The 21,949-nt window shown below is 36.3% G+C and overlaps 1 long non-coding RNA gene across 1 annotated transcript in view; it reads left to right on the top strand.

Moving 5' to 3' along the window:
* Positions 1–8,410: 8,410 nt before the first annotated feature.
* The window catches only part of LOC112148646, a 21,539-nt gene continuing 8,000 nt past the window's right edge, over positions 8,411–21,949 (top strand). Inside the window, exons 1-2 of the long non-coding RNA XR_002919654.2 lie at positions 8,411–11,067; positions 13,221–13,285. This is a non-coding gene — a long non-coding RNA (uncharacterized LOC112148646). The remainder of the gene's footprint in view (positions 11,068–13,220; positions 13,286–21,949) is intronic.

Genomic DNA, 21,949 nt, shown 5'->3' with positions numbered 1-21,949 from the left:
CCAACTGAGTAGCAAATAATGCATTTATAACGCAGCAGAAGCAATAAGAAAAGCCTAAAATAGTGAAAGAAGTAAAGAAGAATCCAAGGGAGGATAATTTCTGGTTGTTGTTGGCGTCACAGTAAAATAACGTGGACACTTACCTTTAGCGGAAGGCAAAATCAATACACTGTCTCTGTTTTGAGTCTGGTCAATAGTGCTCTTTGTGCCGTTATTAGAGAAAATGATCATCAATTAGTTTTTGAAAACTTTTTTTAAATGTCAACAGAAGCTCAAAATGGATCATTAATGTCTCAGAGGTTTTTGTTTGTGGACTTTGTTTCTAAAACTAAAGCTGGTAAAATCGATCGGTTCAGGACAAATAGAGCATCTAAAAGTTCACTTTTGAATTTGAACAAAAATCAATCTTCGTTCTAATGTAAATATAAGGATTTTTAGATAATCAAATGCTTGTGTAAGATTTATTTTGCTTTTTCTTCCAGAATTTTTTTTTTTAATACAAAGTGCACTAGATGTTAAAGTAAGAAACCAAATAATAATTTGAATGCATCATTATGAGATCATGATGTCACTTCGGAAGCCTCCACCAATCAGAATGGTCCATTCTCTCTTCAGAGGTTGAGTCACCAAGCAGCTTGTCTGGTTAGATATGATAAGACATGTCAGTGAATGGGCTGGGACAATGGTTTACACTTTTGCAATTTGCTCAGGTAATATTGGATCGTGCACGTTGGAGCTCAAATTCTCCTTCGTATCAGATTATATTGACCCGTGTCCATGTTAAAACATAAATGGGAACCCTCAGTCTAATCTGGAGTCAATATCCACTTTGCCTTTTTGTCTCAGAACTGCTGCCACTCTGTGGAGAAAATTAAGGTGCATAACGTTAAATCAATATTGAGCCATATGAGGCTCTAGAGGAGTGTGATAAAGAGCAGTTTTACATCCAAGGGCTTCATAAACCTTAAAAAAGCATTAAATGAACTCTTTAGACGACCAAAGTCCTCTCTTGTTACTCTTCAGTCTATTAAATCTGGACATGTGTTGCATCCTTTCTCTCAATTTCATTCAAATTGCCTCTGAATTTGAAATAAAGATTAAACAATGGTCACTAATAACACCAATTTTGATTTTATTTTGGTTTACAAAAGAGGAAAAATAGACTAATCAGTGAATTTCAAAGAAACAAAGCACTTCAGTTGTCATGCTTGCATTTAATCACACCATCATTACAGCATCATCAGTTAGTCTAAACGCTTTGCATTTGTGTAGATAAAACAAGTCAACCTAACTAAACAGCAAATTTGAGATTTGTCTAAGCAAATAAAGGTAGACAGGTCCCAGTATTCACATTTTAGTTCAAATGTCTGTGATTCTGAACGGTGTATATAAGGTAAAGAATGTAATCTTCTGAGGACGTACCAGAGGATAATTGGATTAAGACAAATTTCAACCTTAAAATGAACTTCAGCTTTGCAATTTATTATCTGATGTAATGGATGAAATTCATACATGTCAAGGTGTGTAATTACTAAATTATTATCCAATCATTTATTTTTCTTACCAAGATACACAGCCAATTGAAAATATATATGTATGGAGTCTTCACAGCCCAGTGAACACTGTAGTGAAAGGACATTCACCATGAAGCACTATTCTGTCACATTATGTCCAACTGTAATCAATGGCAATTTTCCACTGGGAAAAGTAAGACTTGAAGAGGCAAATAAGAAGAGTGCAATGGCAAAATTGTTAAAATTAAAGTGCACAGGTTTTCAGTTCCAGGGGTGTGTGACCACAATCATTGGTCCATCTGATCTATTGTTGGCTGACACGGCGAAATGACCTTTACTTACATTATCTGCCATCATTTCACCATAAAACCCAGATTTATGGCTTCGGTGAATGCGAGGCCCCTAAAAGTTCTTCTCTTTGCCGTTCTGTCCTCTCGTTTGCTGCCTTTTATTCAAGTCGTTGTAGGGGTATGAAGTCATCACGGAGAGGCATGTCTTCATCTTCTCTGTTCAGCTGCCTCGGTGTTTAACAGCAGAAGGTCAGAGTCGTTAGCGGCATGCTAATAGACAATGCTTACTAGAAGGCCACGCTAATGGGAGATTAAAATATAACTCAAAGTCAGGAGATTATCAGGCGACTATTTAAGTTTTAGTCAGAGCATGCAGCTGCCTATATTTTATGAACTTTGAAAGTATATAATTTGTCAGGTGTCTTGCTAATTAAAGTTAAAGAAACGATGGTAAATGCACATGGAAAGACATAAACAGCATATCTACATTTAATCTATTTAATACTATTTTAACCATCAGTCAGCAATACACAAAAGCCAGAATAAGCTGCCTTTTATCAGCAACTTTTAGGACCTTAAGCAGCAGATTTAATGTTAGTTTTGAGGATTAACTGCTGCGAACATTTTAAAGAAATCACAGCAGAAACAAAGAATTTGTTAGTGGTGGTTAGTGACTGTATTTTAAGAAACTATTCAGTCTATGTAACAATCCCCTTGAAGGACAAAATATTCTACACCTGTTAAAATGTCTCTATGGATCTTGGCTGATTCAATTTTTATCAAATCCAACAGATTTCAACATAAAGGGATTGTTCACAGACCTCATCAGTTTATTATTAGCACATTCAGAAGAAGCAGGTCTATGTGGATCCTCTACAACATGTGACTTTAACTTTTTGTAGAATGCATGAACAAAATTATTGTTTATAAAATACTTAAAGTATGTAGGAAAAAAGAATGTTATTGACTGTATAGGAGAACTGGATCAAGTGTGATGTCATCCATAGAAAATGTCACTTTCTGAATAAATGAGGTAACAAATGAAAGTTCACCAAAATTCACTCTTTTTAAAATTCCAATTGGATAACTGACAAAAGTCGACAATAAACATCTTCTAATACAACTGTCATAAAAAACAAATAATTTGAATCTTCTGATTGAAAACAGCTCATCTTTTTGTATTAATCAAGATACTAAAGAAATGTTTGAAATGATTAATAGCAAACAGTCTTCTCTCGTTTCCAAATGTGGCAGCAGTGGATGCAGTTTGTTTTTTTCAGACAGAAATGAGGCTATGAAGATATGTTTCTTCTTGATTCTTCAGCCTTATCAACAAAATCAAATCAACTCTGATCAAGAGGGATTTACTCAAAACATGCTTAAAATGAGGATGTTAAAAAACGAAAGTTGCCATATGCGTTAGCTCTCGAATACATAAACAGAGTTAGAATAAAAAAAAAAAAAATAGAATATTTGAAAGAAAATCCTTTGGAGCAAAGTCAAATACTTTAACAGCTTGTCTCCAACTGTAGTTATTCACTTTACCCTGCAGGTAATTCTCCTCTGAACAGAAATGGGTGTAATTAACTTTAGAAAACTGATTGCTGGCATTTTCAGATTGGCTGCCCAGAGGTAAAATTTTATCATAAATTTGGTTGTTATCTCACAATTGTAATTAGAAGAAAAAAGCCACAGCAGAAACACAAGTGTAGTCAGGTGATCGTAAGTGTTGGCAGCATCTTTAGTGTTTTAGGCCACCTGGGCATGTTTTACCATTTGATGAGTTAAAAAATATGAATTTTTGACAGACTTGGCCATGTAAAAAACATTGTTCATTTTTGAGGATTATCAATAAAACAATGTTTAGTTTGAGTTTATAAAAATGTACAAAAGAACATTGATCACATAAAATGTTAAGAGATTTATTGTGCCAAGTTAGAGCAAAGTTAGTTAATATATCGCTTAATTTCAGAAAAGATTTTGCAGTTTGTGTAAAGGTAAACTGACAAATAATTGTTTTAGTATCTCTTCTTAGTCAGAGTGACCATTGGAAATTTTAGGAACGCTTTTTCATTTTGTCAGTAAAAAAAACAAAACAAAAAAGATGAAAATTTTAATTTTTGCTAAGAAAATCTCATAATAAAACTTTAAGTGGGATTATTTAAAAATAAGAATATAAAATTGCTATTAACTGAAATTGGTAAACTGTCAACGCACCAGCCCAGCTGCTCTCAAACTCTGCACTCTAACAAACCTCATCATTTTGATTTTAGACATTTTTGTTGCTCTAAAAAGTAAAAGTCATAGTAGAACATTTGTTTTTTTCTAATTCCACTTTTATTGATGCTCAATCTCTGCAAACCAAGTCTTTCCTGTTTGACTTTTTTGTCCTAGCTATTGCTATAGCAAACCCAAAAGAAAATAGAAAACCTAAGACACACACAAAAATATTAGGAATTGTTTACTTCAATTTAAATTTAGGACATATCTGTTTGTGTGTTTGTGTGTAGATCCGTTTTGTGTAATCGCTATAGTTTCAATGACCACTAATACATTTTAAACTGCCTCTGTGCAGAATAGTAACTTTAAATTTTGAGTTATTGGAAATCCATGCGTTGTTTTATTAAGGCTTGCTAAACAAATGTGTGTTAACAGGATTTTAAAGGATTATTATTTTATGTGTCCTTGTTTTGGTATAAGTAGTTATTGTTCAACTTGCAGCTGTAAAAAGATGGTGTACTTATTGTTCCCAATTTCTAAGAAAAAAAAAGCTTTTTTTTAAAAAAAAAATGTAAAATACTTTTTCTTTCATTAAATACCTTTTTGATTTTTAATTCTACACCTTCACAATCACCCAAATCTGTATTTAACAGTTATTAACACGTGTTCATTCGATCTTGCAGGCTGCAGCGTCACATGAAACCGTGATTAATGATGGACAAAGGCAGAGTGCTATTACATGGCCATTGACTTTAAATCTGAAACATCAGGCAGGCTTCTGAATCCCCAATTACAACTCATTTACAGTAATTAGCACTGATGGAAGAGCAGACAGCAGAGAGGGGTTACACGCTGAGTGGTTTCAAGGACAGGCAGTGACATTTAGATTTATTAGCAATTTTCTTGAAAAAAAAAAAAAAAGTGGGTTTCTGGGAATACTTGTAATGCTGGGAAGTTTAAACATGGGTCTAAATGGATTCTGTGGTCAGGAAGTAGAGACAAATGCTACATTTGTGTATATGAGAAAGAGCTGTTGGGCATGATTTAGGTATTTTCATTATAATTCGACATGAACAACGGAGATTTGGAAACTTCTGGGCAGTGGGTTTAAAGACATAATTGTCATCCGTAATCACAGGTTGTAAGCCACATTTTGGACCAACTGCTGGTTGCTCAGGACAAGCAGCAGCTTGTGCTTTGTTCTGAAGTGTCCAGACTTTAAAACGCTGTGCAAAAGAACAGCTTGTGACAAAGAGAGTTTCTTAGGTACAGAATAATGCAGTATCAAGTGCTACCTTCTTCCTGGGCTGAATCTCACCTTGAAAGATAAGAGCTGTCCAACTCTCCCAGCCTTGGACTGTTATTCTCCATCAAGTAAATGTCACAGATGGTGCCATTAAGTCGCCATTCATTGGAAATGCTTATTGCTGCACTTTGAAAGCTTCCATGAAGCCTCCAGACATTTCAGCCCAAAAGCAGATGTGTTTTCTTATAAAAAAGTACACTTGAAAATGAAAATTTAAATGATCTGCAATTACCTGTATATTTAACTTACTAACTAAATGTTGGAAAAATATTGAAATGTGCCAGTTTAAATACTAAAACAAGCTTATTGAATATTAACAAAGGAACGTGTTCTGCAAAGCGTGTTTTGGATAAGTTCTGTTCATTCCAAATTCTACAACACTTAAAGCTTGTGGAATACATTTCTTCTCCTTAATCAGAAATATTTTTTTTTTGTTAATAAAGCTCATGGTAAGATACAAAAATAAACAAAAAAGGAACATTAAAAAGAAAATTGCTACACATTTGTGCAAAAAATGTGCTTTAATTTCCATTTAATCTTCAACAATTTTGGTAAATACTTTAATGCTGTGATTTAATTTTATGTTTTCAGTTTACAATGTTTCTCAAATAATTATTTTTATTGATACTTGGTATTTATTCCTATTAGTACCCTGCTTTACAAACATTATTTTTTTCCTGCTGTACATTCATTAAACAACACACATATTATTTGATTATAAATAATGTGATCAGTTCCACATTACCACTAAAAATTGTGGCCACTGCCCCTGAAATGGTATGACTCACCTGTCGACCACCGGTCAAAGTTGTGGCGCAGCAACAAACCGCCGGTTTTCATGGTTTTACCCTCATATAAAGGCTGTTGTGATTTCTGGTTCTTGCTATTTAGCCCCCTCCTCTCTCTTTCTGCCTCTTTCTCCTCGGTCCCTTTAGCCTGATGCGTCACAGGAGCTGTCCAGTGCTGAACAGGATCACCTTTTCTTGTATTTAAAAGAAAAATCATTGCTTCTTGGTTTTGGAGAAATTATGTGAAGGAGTGGTTGGTCAGAGTGATGTTTATAATCAAGGAAATAAGGTAGAAATGTGAAAAGAGCACTGATGTGGAGTTTTTAATCTAGCTTTCTTTGTTAGAGTCGGAGCTGGAGTGAACATGAGTGGATGAACAGGCCTGATCTTCAGTTCCAAAAGGTTATTTTTTTCTGCTTTTTTTTCTTTTTTGGAAAAAAAATATATATTTCAAAGGTTTAAGTGATGCAAATATGGTAATGCAAGGGAGGAGGACAGTTGCATCTGAGTTTGTTTTGTGAATCTGTCATTCAGTGTCATGTACATTAAAGGGTAACCAAACAGGGAAGTTGGAGGCTGACTCCGCCCACAGCTGAAATTTGAAGATCCAGTCAGAGGAGTGGGGAACAGGACTTTTATCATTATTGGAGCTGCAGATCAGGCTGTGTGACCTCTGAAATGACATGGAACTAAAACGGTTTGACCAATCATGAAATTCAAATGTAATTCCTCAATTCAACCTGAAGGGGGCAGCACACAGTTTGTTTTTGACTATATTTTCAAGAATTAAACACGTTTATTTTAATTTGTCAATATTTTGGCAATGACCAAAATACATTTATAGATGTAAACAGCCAAAAAAAGTTGATTTAGGGTTTGATAACCCTTTAAGCGAAGCACCACTGTCTTTGTATTTACCGACCACAATGGCTTCCATTGATATTTTATGGCCTAAACAGAAGTTCCAGTAATTTAATGTAACATTTTTATTTAGATGTTTTGTCTTTAAATAAAAATATATTTTAAAACTTTTACCATTTATTCAATTGTTTTTGAGTTTACATACATCATGTCATGATGACGCTTCTCCTTTTTAACTGTGATCCTCTCTAACTCTTCTTCCTTCTCTCCTTTCCCAGCATTTTTTTCCAGCAGATTATTAAATTTTACATACTATCCTATTTTTAGCTGCAAGCATGAGACAGTCCTCTGACTTATAAATTAAATTCTCGCTTGACACTGATAAATGCATAACATGACAGCAATGTCATACAAATTAATCCCATTTCAGGGATTGTTTCTGATTCATTAATCCACCTAATTACCACAGACCTCACAAAATATTGTTGTCTTGATTGGTCTCATTCTGTCTGCTGCCCTCTTCCTGTTTGAATATCTCCGGGAGTCCAGTCTCCATCACACGCCAGCGCCTCATCTGACTTATGGATGTCTTCATAATAAATGAGGCTGTCTAAGGAGATTGAATGAAGACTCTTTGTAGTGTGATGAATTATGTACATTATCAGATTACATGTTTTATCAATCCCAATCTTGCCTTTGGTGCAGTCTGAAAGGCCAGAAGCCAAAGTGTATATGAAGATAACGATGCAGATAAACCCGCCACAATGTTCTGTCATGTCGTCTGATGCACTAATTACTATGAATGCAAAATCCTAGAGGTTTCATGGCAGAACTTCTGAATTCTACATGTATTTTTCTTGATGCAACACGCATTAATCATTAACTCCAGTGCATTCAAAGAGTGTCAGTTTGATAATTCAGTGATTATTCCTTTTCATTTAATGCGCTTTGATTTTATTTGGAGACAGGGGCTGACGATTGCAGACTTCCCCGACTTTCCTTGCTGACACGCAGATCAGCTTTGATTTGGTGTTCTCTCGCTTGATGTCGGAAGACCGCTTCCATCTGTGCAAATATGTGCAAAAGTCATGGCTGAGAAAAATGAAAGCAATATGAAAGAGATAGAGCGCACAGGACTGGTGGTGTGTTTATAATTACCACTGCAGGGCTAAAGTTTAAGCCATATGATTATGCTGAATCTCAGAGGATTTCATCAATGCCCAAACCCCGATACTGAAAAATTTTTTGATTTTGTATGTTTATTGTGACATTTTTAAAGACCTTTTTTAGGTTGCATATTTTGATAGAAGTGATGATGTACTTTTAGTAAACAATATATAAAAGAAGACTTATGTCTGCTTAGACTATGGTGGTCACATATCCCAAAATGCAAGTTTTTCATTAAATTTGGCATCATTTGTAATCGGGAGGCGGCAGTCTCGTTGTTATATGCCACGTGGCGGCTAAAAAAGTTCAAATTTACAGGGGTCACACAATTTTTCTCTAAAACATTGGACAGTGGTTGTCTGGACGCATTTTGAGGTTGCACAGTCTAGTGTTGGGCAGGGATGATGCCATTACAAAATGGGGTGACGGCTAGACGGCCTCATGGCGGTGGAAACTGGGATTGGTAGCCGGCAGCAGCTCTGACTGGACAATGTGTACATGTCTCTGGATGGCGGCCGTCCAGATCGAGAGTTGAGTTCGAAGGGACAGAATTCCCCCCTTATCCACGGGGGTTAGAGACCGGAGATTCCACGAATACGGAGAACCCTACTATCCCCGCTGGCGTGCTCTTTATCTCCGCTCCCCTCCTGTGGCAGAGATTCACCCTAGCACTTTCTCCGGACACCAAAGTTTCATACAAACGTCTTGAGTTGTTGGAGTTTTTGTGATGAACCAGAAGTCACGTGACTGAAAAAAAATCTGTAAATACGTGAAATGTGAATAAGTGGGGGAACGCTGTATATAAAAATCAGGCCATGATGACCACCAGACATCCACCATCTATATTCATGATCACGCCAACAATTTAAAAAAGAAAAAATCAGGGAGCAGCAGCATAAAATCTCCCAATGCCTCCTTGTCACGCAGTTGCAATTCTATACGTGACCCTAACATTATCAATAAATCTAAAAATTAAGTTTATATACAATAATTTCACTTTACATTTAGAATTATGCATAAATATGTTTAACTTTAGAGATGATATGTTGGATTTTTAAAGAAAATTATTACAAAGAGTGTGATGTGATTACCAATAAGTACAATGAAATCTTTACTGAGTGTTTTCTGAAGTGATAATATCAAAAAGTCATGTTTGGCAAACAATGACGTGACAACCAGTGCTTTAAAGAAAAGGTCAGAGCTCCTCACACCCATGTGCTAACTCATCTTCACTTTGGTGCTTGTGTCTGTTGCCGTGATGTCAAGCTAAAGCAGGTATTGCTGGAATTATTCAGTATTCATGAATTTTCCGAACTCGCTTGAAGTCGACAGTAGGAAAATAGCTCAATGAAGCATGGAGGAACACTGCAACCTGATGCCAAGATCTGACATGGAATCTAATGTCAGAGATGGAACTCATCATCTCTAGGCTATTGCTGTCTGCTGTCAACAAGGGTTTTGATCTTCCTGAGCTGGTGACTCATGTGTCTAATCTCTCCCTTCACTCTGTCCCTGTCAAATCACTTGAAAGTCCCTGAAGATCTTCTATGCAGCATGAAAAACGAATGTAATTCTTTATTTCCTTTACAGGATTTATCTTAAAGCATTTTAGGAAATGTTAAGTTTTAAAAGCATCTTTTAAGCATTAATGAACCATAAGTAGAAATTTGTTTTGTTATACAAGTTGAATAGAATATAAAATAATAATAATATAGAATAGAATAAGTCTGTGATAGCAAAGAAACTCTCATACACCACATCTGATATGAGGGATCACATTTGAAAAGCCCACTTGATGCAGCAACGACAGCTGCCGTCTTAAAAATCGACATTGATTTCCATAAACAGGATTAATCAGACAGGAGGGTTTTTTTTTTTTTAGCACAGAACCACCAAGGACTCTCCACCATGTTTCTCTTTGGTAAACCCCATGATCTCAAGGGTCATGCCTTCACCCAACCGCCCCCAGTCTGTCTGAGATTTAGTGTTGGATGTTTTTGGAGTATAGTTCTGACTTTTACAGAGAAAGTTAAGCTGGCTTGCAAAGATTTACTGATTTATAACATATGTGTAAGGTCAGCAAAGAATATTTGACCGTCTGTCAACAGTTAAAGAAGTTGTTTCCTTAAGTTAGAGTTACTGATGTGATCCTGAATACGATGTTTCTTCCTTTTAGGAACCTTTTTGGCAGCCTGAGCTGAGCTGTGGTTCACAGCCTAATGTGAGTCACAGAAGAGAGCACTTCATCCTCTTCAGGTCTAATCCAGCTCGCAGCTGTGCGACTCTGAAGAACGAGGCTGAACATGATCTTTTAGCCCAGGACACCTCTGTCTGTGTGACACCAAATGCCTTTGAAAACCTAAGAAAGTGAAGTCAACACCACAAATAACATCAGTTCACGCTGAGAAGCCAATCCCAGCTGCTTAACAAATCTACCTAACAGTAATTCAGCGTCCCTACTGAGACTGAGGAATTCTGGGACATTAAAGCTTCTCACAAAGTTAAAACGTAAAAAAACAGACTGAGAAGAAACGCTATAACCTAAATCTTTGGGGCATCACGAAACACACTCATAAGTTCCCACAAAGATGGCTGATCACCTGGATCAATAAATCAATCATTTAATTATTAAATTAGAATGTATTCATATCCTTTTCTCTCCACATCATTACTCTTACTTGTGGGAGTCGTTCTTATCCAATCTTCTTGTAAAAAAAAAAAAAAAAAAAAAAGATTTAGTCACGGCACTGCTCTGTTGTTGTTGCTAGGTAACATGTAGTTTCTTGCCAGCTGCATCTCAGCTTGATGATGTTAAGCAGAAAAGTGTTTTGTAGTTGCTCTGCTTCCTGCTCAAAACAAGAGGGAACAGCATGGAGCTTTTAGCTCCAACGCCTCCATCTCCACCTGTGGATCGTTCAAAGGTTTTATTTTTAATTTTCTTTGTTACTTGTTTTTATTTATTCCGGTCTAAGGCTAATAGACAGATGAACTGTGTGCTGTTTATCCAAAGTATCCCCATTGGTGGCTCAACTTCTAAAGTTCCCTGTAGTTGAATAAATCCAGACTATGGTAATGGAGCGCCTTCCCCCTCAGTCTTATGACTTATTACTTGTCATTTTTTTTCTTCCTCTTCAAGGTATTTTGGCTTAAAGTATAAATAATAAATTTCCCTATTTAAAGACCATCATGTTTGATTTATAACCAGCAGTATGTGGCAAGATGACTTCACGGGGGCGGCACTTACTTTAAATTGACAGTTAAATCCTCATGCCTTACTGGGTAATGACATGGAAAAGAAAACAGCATGTTGATACTTGGTTAATAATTCCAAACGGTAGAAGCATGTTAAAATACTCTTAATGATGCCTAAACAAACAGTTCTTATCAAACATAATCATCTAATGACGCATTAAAGTTTAATATTTTCTAATTAAAAGTTTAAACTAGTGATTCCGTTTGAAAGTAGCGTATACTTCTGCTTTATTTATTTATTATTTTTGAGAACAATCTCATTTACAATGACAACCTGATTACGCATCAGCAATACAGTTTCTTGCACTTTAGTTTCTTTAAATGAAAAATGTTGATCACAGAATCTGTGTTTTTTTCATTTCTGCAGGAAATCATTGGGCCAAAATTAAAATGAAAAAACATGGACAGGCTCTAAATGGTTAATCCAGATTTGGGTACATGCGCATTAACCCTCTACAAATGTTGTGCATTCATGTCCACCACTGGACTGCTCATGGTTAATGTTACAGTTAAGGTTTACTTTGCAAAATATATTTTTTAAGTTTTTGAGTTCAATTAAATTTTATTTATAAAGCCCAATATTACAACACTGTTGTCTTAACAAGCTTCTCAATGGTAATTGTCCAAAGACAGAGAATCTTTGATAAGATATAAACAATATTGGATAAATTAATTAAAAAAAAGTAATTGATTACTTTACTTTATTTACTGAGTGAAATTGTAATGAGATTTCTTTACTTATTTTATAAAGTAATTCACTACTTCGGTAAGGAAAAGCTGTCCACATGAAGGAGGGATCCTCTCCCTGGACGGACAGGCGATTTACCAGGACTGTTAAAGAAGAATTAGCTTATCTAACTCTACAACTACATGTTAGAATAGTGTAGCTGATGGGTTTCATCCAGATTCAACTGGGGAACAGCTGGGGGCACGAGATGAGCCAGAGGCGAGGTCCACTGCCAAGAAAAGGAGCACAGATGATCCATCTGGAATCTCTCCTGCTCTCCCTGGAGGAGAGTCGGAAAGAAGGACAACACATGAATCCCACTGTACCAAACAGAGGCATGGAGAACTGAATGAAAAATAAAAAGCTTAAGAATAGTAGAGTAGACAGAAAGTTGCACAATAGTTAGTAGTCTCACCTGGCAGGAAGAAAGCCCTGGTCTAAATCCCAGCAGAGACCTTCCTGAGTGGAGTTTACATGTTCTCTCCCAGTTCTTGCTTGGGTTTTTTGCCGGGCACTCGGGCTTCCTCCCACCTTGAAAAAACATGCTTCATAGGTTAATTGGTGACTCTACATGTGAATGTATGCAAGGGACTGTGTGGCCTTGGGATAGATTTGAGTAACCACATGACTCTGAAAGAGATTAAGTGAGTTTAGAAGATGGATGGATGGATGGTAGACGTCCCATATCTATCAGCATATTTTTGCAGGACACTGCAGCACAAGTACATGGATTTGTAAGGAACACATATTTGTAGAATGAGGAAAAAAAGGAAAATTACCCATAAAAAAAACAAAAGAAATTGCCAAATTTGTTTTTATGACTGATTTGTACTTGAGTTTTGAGTCTTGCTTCTGCCAGTTTCCTCATCAAGGGAAATTCCTGGTGTCCTTTGTTATTGACTATTCAATAATAGTCAACACCTATGTGCAGTCCTGTGAATAGTCCTTCACCATATGATATTTCTTAACCTTTTTTACCACTGACACAGTTCTTTTACTTGATTTTTGTTGTAGCTCTAGTGCGCCTTTGACTGCATTTCTGTTTCTTTCCGGCTTCCCTTTTTCTTGTCTTGTCTATTTTTTTTTTCTTCACAGGAACAGTTGGCCAAACAGGATGCTTTCCTACGGGTCTCTTCAGAGACAGAAGTGATTCAATGAAGGTCAGCCCTTTTCTGTCTCCTTTTCTCTCTTGTCTGTTCACTCTGTTCTCACATTCAGTGTGACTACAGACACACACACTTTTACACACCATGTGATCAGATTATAACTTGCCTCTGATGGGATCTTTGAAGCCATGGAAGGCTGGCTTCCTTTCATTTCAGCATTGACTCATGTTCCATTTTTATAATTTGGTAATTCCATGAATATGTAATGCCTTCCCGTTGACCTGACTAATCTGAAATAGACACTCTGATGCATACAAACACACAAAAAAATGATGCGCAATAATTTTCTACAGGGAAACGAGGACAATGGAAGGATTGCAAAAACTCAATGGATTTTTTTAAGTTTTTGAAAAAAATCTTCACAACAGTATAATATTTATAAGATTGTCTTATTTTATTCTACATCTGCATTTAGATTAGGTTGATTAATAAATATGTTCTGAACTAGTTTATGAGGTTAAAGCTCAGAAAACCCCACTTTTCATGATGGTAGGAGTCCTTGTCATCAGGATTTGCTCTTCTCCACATTTGCTCTTGTCGCCTCACAGAGAAGGGCCTGGTTCAAACTCCTCCTGGGTCCCTTCTGTGTGGAGCTTGCATGTTCTCCCTGTGCATGCGTGGGTTTTCTCCTGGCACTCCAGCAGACTGCATACCCAAAAATATGCCTAATAGGATAATTAGTGTCTCTAAATTCTGCGAATGTGAGTGTGTGTAGTTTCCTGTCCAGTGTGTCCCTGCCTTCGCTCAACAGGAGCTGGGTAGGATCCAACATCCCAGTGACCCTAAACTGGAACGATCGGCCATAAAGGTCGTTGTCTGTGTCCCAATTCCTTCTCTACTCTCTAGATAGTGTGATCTTTTTTTCCAGAATTTTCCAGAAGTCTTTGCAAAAAACTGGTGTGCATCAACGCTCACTTTATTAGCAAATATAGACCACAATGCATTGTGGTTGAACAATTACATAAAAAAAAAAAAAATGTATTTTTTAATAAACTATCCACATTTTCATCATCAGAACACAACTGAGTAACAAATAGACATCGTGAATTCGATTTTCACTTTCGGCATTTAAAAAAAAAAGAACTATAAGTAATGAGCATTGTGTCCAAATTGCTTTTAAAATCCAGGGCACTAGAAAGTCCCGCACAATTTAGTTTTTCAGTAGTTAGGGATTAATGTGGGAATCCGGACATAGCCACTGATATTTACCGTTGAAACTATTCCAGCATTGTGAACACTGCAAAGACAAACAATTAGAAGGATGACCAATCTGTTACACCTGAAAGTTCTTTGTGGAGTTCTAGTTCATTCGAGGTTTTTGATCATCTTACACAAAGAAAACATGTTAATTAACAACAAAAACAACAAAAAAATTCAGATTAATTCAACTTTAATTGTCAGTGCTTGTTAAAGTTCTTAAACAACACTGTCTTTTATATTTAGAGGCCATTTAGTTTAGATAATACATAAAAATACAGAAAGGTTTTTGTAATTAATGAGCAAATTCTTGGTATCCCATGTTAACAAATTGAAAACATTTCTTCAATCTTTTTCTTCCAGAGTTAATTGTTATTTCTGTAAAATTCAATCAAAATAAAATTTCATAAAAGTAGAAAATCTAATAATTTTTAATGTCAACTTTTGACACATTCGTTAAGATTTTATGCAATGAAAAATACATCTTTTAAACATGGATTTAATTCTTTCCTTTTCTTTTTTTAACTTCATAAATAAAAGTTTCAGATGCCATCTGTAGTTTACTTGAACTTTTAAACTTTCTCCATGTGGTACGAGGGCTGAAAAGTGAAACAAACATGCAGAAACATCTGTCAGACATTGGAGAAGCAAATGTTTGCAGTGTCAATGTGTCATTGTTGTGTGATACCCACTGCCACCACAGATGTCTCTCTTTCTCTCTGTCCTTGGACTCTCCACCCTTTCCTCAAATCTTTCCTTTTTTTCCAATCACTTGTTATCAGGCAGGGTGCAGACTTGTGGACCACACGTTGAGAGGTGCCCACAAGGCTCAAACGGCCTGCCTCCCTCTTTCCTTTTTCTCTTTTCTATCGTTCTGCTCAAGATCAAACACCATCGGGTGGGTGGGGGGTACAATTCAGAGCGATCATTTTCTGTCTCATCCCAAAACGATGGCACACATAGCTGTGTGTGCTTGATCTTAAGACAGAAAAAAAACAAAAAAAAACAGCCGAGTGAGCTTATGAGAAAGCCACTCATGCAAATATGCATGCATTCATGCTGACATTTGAAGCTCCGCGCTCACACATTCATGGCTGTGCATGAACAATACCGAGCACAGCAGTGTTTGTCTCCATGACTCTGCAGACCCGTTGACTTGCGTGTGCGCCGCCAACTCTTTCTGTGTTCATTAACTTTGGTGCATCACAAACTGTTACTGAAAACAAGACTGGAACGTGATTAGAGACCGGGTGGAGGAGCGCATCGTACTGTGTACGTCTGCACCTGTTAGTTAGTGTGTGAATTTACATCCCTGTCTAATGAAGATGATAATGAGAATGACAGTTGCAAGTGACAGAAGACTGGGCATGATTAACTGATGACTGATATCCAGACTAAATTCAGCTCATGAGACGTGTGTGAGCGGCGTCGAGTCATTTGTCCTCTGACTGGTTATTTTTAAGTTTCCACGCCAGTCGTCTTCTGATCTTTTGTAAAAGTAATCTTTTAATTATGATTATGCACTTTTATGCTTAATCAAGAACTGTTTCAATTTCTAGGACATATACCAGTAGAAGTTCGTTAGAAATTCGCTTTTGAGTTGTGGTTGTGCAAGTTGTGAGTTTTTAGTGTCTGCAGTCTATGATAAAGATGGAACGTCTCCATCTAAAAATGTCAGGTTTGATTTAAATCGCGTGTCTGATAACAAAATAATCCAAAAAGTTAGGGAGCTTGTCAGTTGTAGCACCTCTACTATGAGCTTTTTCCAAAGACATTTTTTCGTCTGCTCCTGATTCACAACAATATGAACACAGAAATCCTCAGAAATGAAATTTTATGCTTAATTTTATTTAAATGTGGAAAAACTTTCACAAGAATATGAAAAAAAACACAATTTTCATAGGTCCTTAGAGATTATAGTATCAGATTATAGCAATATACTGGCATCTCAAAGACGGCAAGTTGAATCTTTTCTGAATAAAATAGTCCTAAAAAAACCTATTGACTTTTAGAATAGACTGTTAACTGCAGGTATGTGAACACAATACATGCAAATTCACTTAATGACATATGTTATTCAAGCTAACAATTAGATTTCTAATACACAGTATTCAAAGTACACAGATACTCTCGATAGGCTTTGTATCGGTGGCAGAGGTTACCTCGGGGTGTTCATTTATGTTCTTTTCAAAATGAAACAGTGTAAGCCTTTAGTAATCACAATAATGATAAATGATTTGTCAACTAACTCAGTACATGCAGAACACTGCAATATAAGCATATATATATAGTTACATTCTATAAAAGATCTCGTGGCTTAAACAAAATTTAGTACATTTCATTTTTTTAATGAAAATGTGTTAAAAAGCTGGTAAAAATGCTGTTTTCTCAGCCATCGCTTTTAGCTTTATATTGGTTTTAGTGTAAAATCCATGTATTGTAAAGGAGCATGTTTTCGTGTTTCATGCTTGACTTTATTGTCAATTATCTAAAAAAAAAATCTTCAATTTGTTTCTGTTCTGAGTAATGATAAATTAAATAAAGTCCTAGATTTGATGGAATGTTGTGAATTGGCAACATGTATGGCATGAAAGGGTTAAAGAATATAATCTTGTAGTCTATATTGATTAGAAAGATCTATTTACATATAATTATGCATTTACTCTTTTAAAGTGGCGCTGTGGATAATGGTGCCACTGAATTAAATTCTAAAGATTTTCTAATATATATATACACAGTATATGTAGCTAAACTTTGCTGCAGATTTACTTTTGTGTTTTTTTTTATATTTTCACCTCCACTTCAGGGATCCACAGGGCCTTCACATCACATCGACTATTAGAAAATAATAATAGAAATAGTAAATAATAAAATAGTACATAAAAACAAATAATGTAGACACAAAGAAACAGTTTTGATGATAAACTTCCTTGTCTGCATTTTACTGGCTCTGTCTGAGACCGTTTTGCTCAATTTATATTTAAAAGCTATGGGACTAAGTCTGCTAAGATGCTACTATTTTGGTAAAAATTGGGAAAATGTGTTCCAGAAAACCATTGCAGCTTGCCACAGGGGTTTTGACAATAATGGAGGTGCACAAATGCGCTGGGACTCTGGTGGTAGGAACTGGATAGTATACTTATCTTCCCTGGGAGCTACAAAAGTGGCATACAGCAAAACGGAGAAAAGGGTGATTTTAGAATTAGATGAGTCAGCTAGCCGGAGGCAGTTGGAAACAATTGCAAAACGTTGAACGCTTTTCTTAACTTTCACCTATTTTTGTTTCTTTGAATGTTTGTTTCATCTCTCCTGGAAATATTCATTTTTTGATAAGTCATGCCTTAAAAGCTCCAGGCAGGTGGCAACATGTTTATCCCCCCAAGTTTTTGAGAATGTGACAAGTTTATTTGTTGTCACTTTCTAGGTTTTAAGCAGCACAGGGTGTCATTACTCTGCTGTTCTGCAGCAGTTTCCAAAGTTTAATTGACTAAATCTAGTTTTTGACATTTGCATGTGTGAGATTGTTTTCAGAGAGCCCAGAGTTGTAGAATGATTAAAAAAACTATTAATTTCTCATCACAATATTTGTTAAGAGTTGAATTGGACCTTGAAGGACCACCTACTGGCCAAAATAAAATGGCTCTTCTAGAGAAAGAAAGTTAAAAGCTGTAAAGTGTGGCAATTTTATAAAAGGCAAAAACTTTTGCTGTTTTCTATTTGTGGGATTTAATTAGAAGTCTGACCCCTTAAAGCAAGTACTCCCTTTAAGGGGTCAGAATTCTTCCTATAAAAGCTAGTAATGTTTCTGCTTTTATTTGAGACTTTTGACAAGATTTTTTTTTTGGCTAGCAATTTTCCTTTCCGTATATCAAAACACTGATCCCTAACTTTTTTTGGGCCACAGAGTATTTCAATGTCAGGCAATATTTTCAAAGACTTGCCTGCACAAGGCTGAAGTTTGCATCCAATTTTAGGTTGTTTTCCACAAATTTTGCGGGTTAAAATAAATCTTCACCTTCTCAAAATATCAGCAGCTGGTTTAAAATGCTTTTCTGAGCTCTAGATTTTTTAGAATTTTTTGTAGGACCTATTAAAACGTGATTTCCCTTTAATTATAAAAGTGGAGGCTACAAATTTGGCTTCAGGATTGTTTGGCTTTTAACCCTTGTAGGCATGTTTACATTAAAAGTGGGGTCATCTGGACCCCTAAAAAGAGCGCACTGATCTTTTTTTTTTTTAAATCTTCATAAAACCCTGTCATGGGAGGGATCACACATCACTGAAAGGTGAACACCAACACCAGATAGCTTGGGCTTTACCTTTTAGCTATCAGAGTAGCCGTTTTAAGAAGGTAGCAAATGTGTCTAAGACACATGACTGAAGTAAATGTTTTCACGTCAAGCTTGAGTCTTAGTCTGATGTGGTGTAGAGAATCCGGTCTGTCCTAAAGCACTCAAAGCATCGATGATAAATGAAAACCACAGGAATACACATGGATCGGTCCTCCTGAGGCGGCTCATCCCAGCTGCAGTCTCTGCAGGAAGTCTTCATCCCTCTCTTAATCTGGTTTTAACTACTCGCTTGTTCTAAATCCTTGCATGATTATACACATCATTGTCGTTTAAATGTTACCAAAGCATTCACAAAAATTAACAAATTCTCCAGTTTTTGCAGTTGGAAGTCATGTTGTTCCAAATTCACATGACACATTCGGCAGATGTCGGTCCAAGGTGTCTGTGCCACAGTTTGCCTATTAAAATATGCATGATCAAATATGTGCTCATAATTATCTAGACAAAACAACTCGGTGCATTTGTTTCCTGCATGATTGATTATAGAAATGCGTCTGATCAAAGACCTCAAGCGAAATAAACAGCAGTGAGATATTTTAAGAGGACATCTCACATCCTCTATTTGTCTCTTTCATCTGATGAAGTCAAGCAAAGGTTAGCCGCTCCTGTGAGACAATCACAGATTACATTTTCTGGACATAGACTCGGTGGGAGTGTCCATCTGTTTGCTTTTTCCTCTGCTGCTGCTCTTCCTTTAACTCTTTCCGTCTCTGTTTCTGTTGTTATTACAAGCTCATCTGTCATTGTTTTCCCTTAAGATGAGTATTTGTCACCATTTTTGAAAGAGACTCGCCAAAATAAAGGATCCATCCGTTGATTATTTTTCCCTTTTTGTGGGGTGTGAGCAATTTCTCAGCGAGGAAGCACAGACATCCCTCTCCTCTGACTCTTTTTTGTAATTCTTGGTAGACAGAGGCGTCTATTCTGCCTCTATTCAATCCCATTCTCTGCATCGTTCACACCCTTCTTCACTACATCAAGAACCCTCCTATTTATTTATCCTTTTGAAGCTACAAGGAATCTTTCAAGTTTCTTTCAAATTGTTTGAAATAATCAGCTGTTTGCACCTGGTATCAAACAGTAAATCAGAAGGAGGAGGCGGAGCTTTCATGCACCATCTGTGATGGGACAGGTGTAGACCATTGGCTAAACTTCACTGTTGACCATTAAACCGAGTCCCCGCTTTGTTTGTATGGTCTCTAGCAGCAGTGTCTGTGTTCCATACTCCCAGAACTCTCCCACAAGTTGTCTAAGGTGACACGGTCAAGTTCACAAACCCATGCAAACACTATAAATAATAAAAAAAAAAAATACATCAGAAATGAATTGAAATTCATTTCTAAAGGTTGAATGACTTTCATAAATGGCATAGAATCGTACATATGTAGCACCCAAAGCATTTATTTTAAATGTTCAATCAATTAGCTTCAGACTGCTTTAAAAAAATGATGTAGTTGCACTTTGTTCATGTCTTCATTCAGTTTTGATGAGAATGAGAATACATTTATTTAAATCAAGAATTTTCATTCTTCTTCCACCATAGAGCTGAACAGACTAAAGTCTGGGTTTGCATAAACCTTCCCCGTGTTTTCCTCTTAGCTGCAACTGCCGACTTTACAAACAGTGACTGTGAATAACAAGTGTCTGTGTGATAACTTTGAAGTCTTCCCGATTGCATAATAGCGTGACTTCAGGCCAAATTTATGGATTCAGCTGTGGATTGTGCTGTGTGACCTTGCTTTTGAAGGCTCTGCTGAGCATGTGTGTCTATATCGATAATGTTGGCATGAAAGTTTTTCATGCAGCATCACCTGAGGGCTCAATGCTTATGCGCATCCAACTCTGCTTCCAGCCTTGGCCTTAAAGAAGTGACAGATCCCCAGATTCAAAAATTCACCTCATTATGTTCTGTAGAAGTACAATGGCCTTAGCTTTACATTTTTTAAATTAAAATGCTTTTATTTACCACGTCTTGTATATTTTCAGGTTTAGTTAGCGCAGACTACATCTCTGAGTTGATTAGTTTAATATCCTAAAATCATTTTTAATTCAAAAAGAAAATATTAAGCTAACAAATGGCATCAAATTTGTCATTTTTTTTTATATCCACAAGTAGCACAACTCAGAGGGAGCAAAAGACTCTAAGATCTCTACAAAGTCACAGTTTTTACATTGGAGTTCTACCAGCTCCAACCGGATGTTATTGGTCCTTATTTCAAGTTAGCACTTCAAAATAAGCTTTGGTCAAGTGTACAGAAACACCATGAAGTCTGAAACACGTAGGGCAAGAGTTGGACTGCCGCCATATAGTAACATGGTAAGTGACCCAATTCCTTGCTGCATATGTATCCACTTAAAAAAGGCTTCTTTGCATCATGAATGTCTATACAGCGGACTGGCACACTGAGATGTATTGTTATATCATACACAAATGCCCACTTGCATAACCATTTTTCATCCTACATGCTGCTCCGCTGAGCCTCTTTTGTTGTTTTTTGTTACACATTTTCTCATGCAACTTTATATGTGTATTTCCTCAGCTTGGTCAACTGACAGCCGTGTGATGGGGCACATGGAGTCTGAAATGTATTTCCTACAGAAAAGACTAGAATGGGCAGGAAAAAAAATCTGCAAAAATGTCTTAAAAAAGTAAAAAGCCCTTTGTTTCAAAAACAAAATGTATTTTCTGTCTATCAAGAAAGTTTTTTAATTGTAAAAACAAAATATAATTTTTATTTTCTGGATTTTCATGAATAAATGTCATTATTTTACTTTAGTGGTCAGTGAGGCAAAGAAGAATTTGTCAGTCGCTGATTTAGAGGAGAGATGTCTGTAATGTTTATCATCAAAACACCTCTTGAAAGAAAGAATAAAGAACCCAGGAAATCACATTTTTAAATATTTTATTTGTATAATGTATAATACTCATTTAGGCCGATAACAAAGTTACTACTAAACATCTGTCACTCTGGCTCTAGCTCTCTTCAGGTCATTAACCAGTATAGTTCTGGGCTGTTTCTTCATTGTTCTTCAGATCAGTTGCTCCTCCACCAGGTAAGATCTTGCATGGAGCTCATTGGTCTTGGTGGAAAGGTTACAGTCTGACTGT

The sequence above is a fragment of the Oryzias melastigma genome, linkage group LG9 (assembly GCF_002922805.2).
Source record: "Oryzias melastigma strain HK-1 linkage group LG9, ASM292280v2, whole genome shotgun sequence".
NCBI classification, from domain to species: domain Eukaryota; kingdom Metazoa; phylum Chordata; class Actinopteri; order Beloniformes; family Adrianichthyidae; genus Oryzias; species Oryzias melastigma.
Note: the sequence above shows the minus strand (reverse complement) of the source record. Positions and strands in the feature narration are given on the sequence as shown.